Consider the following 6,123-nt stretch of genomic DNA (forward strand, 5'->3'; position numbering starts at 1 on the left):
TCTTGTTTGTTTACTTACAAGTGTCTATAGAAATTCACCCCTCGAAAAATACTCTCCCCCTTTTACCCACGAATTGTGGTCGTTTTAAATAATGATTGCTTTAAGAAAAACACTGTTTTTCTTTCTAATTTCCTCCCAAGGAAGACACTATCTTCAGTGTCTCCTAAATAAATTTGCAGCAATTTGTCTGATTAAATATTCTAACCGAGAACTTGATGCTCAATTTTCTTTTCTAGCGTGGAATAAAATTTCCATTCAAATGGTGAGGAAAGATGTAAATCATGGAAAAAGTGCAGAGAAGGATGAAAAAAATCCTTTCACGTGAGTGGAAAATGTGAAATGATTGTGAAAATTTGATGATTTGATACTTGAAGTCAATAAAACATGGGAAAAATTCCACTGAGGATATGGGGATAAAAATGCAAAAGACAATACTTTTGCCATCCCTAAGTCCTTTTTTTTCGACTTCGTCAATAATACAGCAAGAGATGAGATCACAAATTGCATATTGGCGAAACAATATTGAGACGAATATGGAATTTTGATTTGGTACGTGAGTCGTTTTGAAGGTACTGATATTATTTGAATATTTGGAGGGAAGAGTATCTGTTCAAAAGGCCTCATAAAAAGTTATGCAACTTCCCGATTTTTCTTCAAAGAAAGCCTCGATGTAGAAAAGTGTTTAAATCCTGATTTCTTTTCCTCATGTGCGCACCTCTTAACTCAATTTAGATCTGTTTTGAATACAGGTTTAATAAAAACAGGTGTTAAATATAGCCCTGTCAAATGTTGGGCCTAACCCTTTCCATGGTTTGACTAGAGATGGTAAAATTTCAGAAATTTCACAGCAGTCGCCACCTACTTTAGGCGGAGATTCATGAAATTTCTTGAAATTTACCAACTCTAGGTTTGACATTTAGCAGGTTTTGAATTTAATCGTGACGACGGTTTACCTTTATCCACGCCCCTGGAAAGTTGCCTGAAATTTGAAGCCACTTTCTCATACTTCGATTTAATTTTTTTTTACATTCGCGACCGTTACACTAAATAACAAAAAAGTGAGAAATTTTTCAGTATTATAAGATACCTTTCCGTATGGAGGGATAAATATACGAAATTTTTGTTTAAATAAATTTTTTCCTCGGAGCACTGGGAGCTGAGTCCGAGATCAATTTAGAAATTGGCTTCAAATAGCTCCATACAAAAGATTAACTTGCCACATGCTTGCCTTTATCCTTACAAAGGTTTGACAATTATCAGGTTTTGAATTTATTCCTGCCGAGGGTTAGACTTTACCCTTGCTTAAGTTTGAAAAATCAAGTTTTAAATACATTCCTGATGAGGGTTGACTTCACTCTTAGCAAAGTTTAACAATTATCAGGTTTTGAACATTTGTCTGACCAGCATTGGCTTTATTCTTGACAAGGTTTCACGAAAACAGGTATTGAATTTAATCTTGAAGGGAATTGGCTTCATTCTTAATATACTCCAGATGAGGGTAAGCTTTTCCTTGATAAAATTTGACAATTAGGATGTTCTAGTATTCTCCTGACCAGGGTTGGGCTTTAGCTTTGCCAATGATGGACGATTAGCAGTTAGCTGAGCTTTTTTACAATTTCAGATTTTGTGGTCCGAGGTTTTTGAATTTAGTCCTCACGAGGGTTGGTTTCATCCCTACCGAAGTTTAACAAGTATCAGGTTTTGAATATACTCTTGACCAAGATTGGCTTTACTCTTGACAAGGTTTCGCAAAAACAGGTTACAAATTTAATTTTCACGAAGGTTGGGTTTCATTATTGTCAAGGTCTGACAAGTAGCAGGTTTTATACTCCTGACGAGTGCTAGGCTTTATTCTTGCCAAAGTTTGACAAAAACAGGCTTTGAATTTAACCTCGACGAGAGTTGGCTTCACCATTGTCAAGGTTTGACAATTATTGGGTTTTGAATACTACTGATGAGGATTGGCTTGACTCTTTTCAAGGTTTGACAAAAACAGGGTTTGAAATTAATCCTGACAAGGGTTGGAATTCGTCTGCCAAAATGTGACAAAAGCAGACTTTTTAGATATACTCCTGTCCAGGGTTGGACTTAAACCTCGTCAAGGTTTGATAATTAACAAGTTTTGAATTTAATTCTGATTAGGGTTGTCACCTTTTCTAAAGTTTGACAATTAACAGGGGTGGAATGATAACTTTTCGGCACTATCGATCGAATCGATAGTATCGATAAATCTATATCTGTTAGATTAAGTGAATGTCGACTTTCTACACATTGTTGGGTCATTCATTATGGCATTTTCAAAAGAATGTGACTGTTGATAAATATCAATATTAGTTACATGAAGTCCTGCTATCGTTTAAATTTTGCAGAATCGACAGTCGATAGTATCGAAAATAAGTTATCATGTCACCCCAGGTTTTAAATATACCCCTGACTAGGATGAGTTTCACTTTTATCCTTGCCAAGGTTTGTCAAAAACAAGTTTTGAATTTACCTCTGACGAGGGTAGGGCTTCACTCTTGCCAAGGTTTAATATAATTTGCACGTTTTAAATTTATCCCATACCAGGGTTAAGCTGCACTCGGACACTCAAAATTTCCAGAATAGTGATTTTTTTCAAGCAATTAAAAATTCACATTAGAATTTAAACCAATTCTCAAGAAAATCGATTAGAAAAACTTGTTGATTATCATTGCAAATAAAGTAGCACATAGTGAACTTTATGCATAAAGACAAGCCTCAACCTCTCTAATTCCACACTCCAGCGACTTCGAGGCACTTTCACAACCCCGCCAAAACTTTGAGGGGGTGTCTTGTTAAATTGAAATGCCATCTTCAATTTTAATCAGTGACATTTTCCACCCCAACCCACCCTATGAACATCCTATATTAATTTATACTCCACACATAGATAAATTCCAATATAAGTGGAAAGTGTGTGGAGAAAAATGAACATTAATAGCGGAAGACATTAAAAACACGGCATTTTCAAGGCAGGGCTGGGGGATGATATATCCGTTCTGAGATGAAGTCAGGGACTCACCCTCTCTGAATAAAATGATTTGGCATTATATAAGATTCTTCAATTACAATAATGCATTGTAATGTGTGGAATGTATTGCATTATTTTTGTGGAATATTTATGCATCACTGAGAGAAATCCGAAAAAGTTGAAATAACATTCCGGAAATGTTAATTTTACCCTGCAGTATTGATTCGAAATCGGTGTAAATATTAGGCTTTTTAGGTGTATTAGGGGTTAAAATTATCCTTTTTCATGTTAATTTTACCCTTAAAAAGGTGTAAAAATTAACATTAAAAATTGTTGATATATTTTTACACTTAAAAAGTGTTAAAATTATGAGGAAAAAAAGTCAATTGCACCCCCTTTTTTCTCAGTGATTGTATAGGGGAAGGTGGGCGCTTTTAGGAAAATATATGGAATTTTGGGATAATAAAATAATAGTGAGAAATGTTCTATATATTTTTGAATGGTCAGTATCTAAAACAAAGCAACTGGACTTACTTAACCTGAATTTCAGATGCCTGAAATTGAAACTACCTCACACTTCCCTACATTAAATATTTATAAATAACCACAATGTTCAGATTTCAGTCTTTATTTTAATTTGAAGCCAAACTGAATTAAACTGATATGCATAATACACATAATGATTGATAGTTTATTTGTCAAAAATGCCTTTAAAAATTGTAGAATATTGTCAATATATTTCCATTGATCTTTATCCAAGGAAATTCAGAAATTAATGTTACTCAGTAAAAGATTATTCTTTATTGATCAGTTGAAATATTAAATTTAATGTCATTTAGATACACTGAGAAAAAAAGATGGTAGAATTGACTTTTTTCGTCATAACGTCGTCTTGTGTACATTTTATTTTTGAAAGGGTAAATGTAAACCCTAATACACATAAAAACATATTATTTACACTGATTTCGAACCATTATCGTAAGGGTAAAATTTACACCACTGGAATGTTATTTCAACATTTTACTTTGGAATTAAAAAAGAAATTTTCATAAAGTGTCTAACAATAAATTGAAAAATAAAGTAAAATTTGTTTTTAATTTTGTTCTTACGTTATAACACTCGTTACATCCGTCTGTCAGTTAGCACATTGACACAAAAATGTGTATTACCAGAAACTTCACTTTATAATTTAACTGCAATCAATTACCCTGCTTGTTTAGAAGTTGCAGATCTTCAGGAATAGGATTCAATCTCCAGTTTGAAAATCGTCTAATAACATTAAACTCTACACACGTTTTAATCCAACCTTATTTATATGAGGGTTGCTATTACACTCGAGTGTTGAACCTAGTATATATGAGTGTTAAAATGAGCGTTAATGCCCATTCTTTGTTATTCTTTTGGTATTGTTGAGTGAAAATAATGTATTTCTCCTGGGTGATGTAGGAATTTTCGTGGTATCTCTGTCTACCAGACCTAATGCGAAAAAGTTTTAAAGGAAGGAAATTGTTGTTTAATTGAATTTCTTGTAATGTAGAAAATGTGAAATTTCAGAACAATTTGTCGACCAATAAAAGATTTTTAGACTAATTTTCTTCATATTTCAATTTTTTTCAATTTTGTGAATTAGATAATGCATTTCCTTATCGGTTAAATTGACAATACAATCAGTATTGAAAATTAATCTTCAGTTTCGCAGATAAAAAATAAGTGTTCAGACAACGCACAATGAGTGTAGAATTAAAGCATATGAAGGCGTCAGAGTGTAGAATTAAAGCTTATGAAGGCTTGAGTTTTATTGTTAATACAACAAAATTCAAGACTTCATGTTAATACAACAAAACTCAAGCCTTCATAAGCTTTAATTCTACACTCATCGTGCCTTGTCTAAACACTTATTTTTCATCTGCGATACTACACTGAGAAAAAAAGAGAGGGTGCGATTAACTTTTTTCCTCAGAACTTTAACACTTTTTTTGGTGTAAAAATATATCAACATTTTTTAATGTTAATTTCACACCTTTTAAGGGTAAAATCAACATGAAAGAAGGGTAACTTTAACCCACAATACACCTGAAAAGGGTAATATTTACACCGATTTCGGATCAATACTGCAGGGTAAAATTAACATTTCTGGAATGTTATTTTAACTTTCTCGGATTTCTCTCAGTGTAGAACTTAAGCTTATCAAGGCTTGAGTTTTGTTGTTAATACAACAAAATTCAAGACTTCATGTTAATACAACAAAACTCAAGCCTTCATAAGCTTTAATTCTACACTCCTTGTAGAACTCCTGTTTTTACTTCTTGTGTAAAAGTACCTGAGCGAAATAACATAATAATAATAATAATTCTACACTCATCGTGCGTTATCTAAAAACTTATTTTTTTTATCTGCGATACTAGCAATTAAATTTCAATACTGATGAGGTTCTCTAATTTATTGTATTTATTGTATTTTGCTTGAACATTTTGAATTATATAGCTTTGAAGCTTATATCAGGCTCACTCCTAGATTTTGATTCAAGCTTGAACGTACAAAATTTAGTGTTTAGAATGAGCATTTATGTGTCATATCAAACCTCAATTCCTGAAGAGTTGTTTCAACACTTATTTTAACACATCTTCTTTAGAAAACTTTCTCTCTGTATAGTTTTCATTAGGTAATACAGTGAGATTTTCAACTGACTAAATTTCACTCATTTTACTTTCTACTTTAAACATTAAAGGACTTATTTTTATGTTCGTACTATTTTTAGTTTATTTATATTACATCTATTTTAAAGATATTTGCATTTGAAAACTGCATTTCCATCCTCACAGATTTTTGCTATTTTTATGGGGAAATCATTTGTGGCACTTCTTTCTCACTCCTCTAATTTTCTTCTGGAAAACATCATTTTCTTTCATTTACTGCAGCATCTGCGGAGCTTGCAATCAACTCACGGAAGTGAGCAGATGGAAAAATGGTTTTTGCTCAAGAAAAAATCCATATCTTGAGGGTGAGATGTTGCTCACATCCCTGGGAAATTAATGGGAAATCATTAGATACACTTTCCTCTCTCCTTTTCCAATTTTACCGGGAGGATTGTTCAACTGAAACTAGTTGCATGAGACTGGTAGACGCAACTT

General features: G+C 32.8%; 1 long non-coding RNA gene across 1 annotated transcript in view; it reads left to right on the plus strand.

Moving 5' to 3' along the window:
• The window catches only part of LOC129807897 (uncharacterized), a 108,863-nt gene that overhangs the window by 88,793 nt on the left and 13,947 nt on the right, over window positions 1-6,123 (plus strand). The window lies entirely within an intron of this gene.

Source organism: Phlebotomus papatasi, chromosome 3, assembly GCF_024763615.1.
Source record: "Phlebotomus papatasi isolate M1 chromosome 3, Ppap_2.1, whole genome shotgun sequence".
NCBI classification, from domain to species: domain Eukaryota; kingdom Metazoa; phylum Arthropoda; class Insecta; order Diptera; family Psychodidae; genus Phlebotomus; species Phlebotomus papatasi.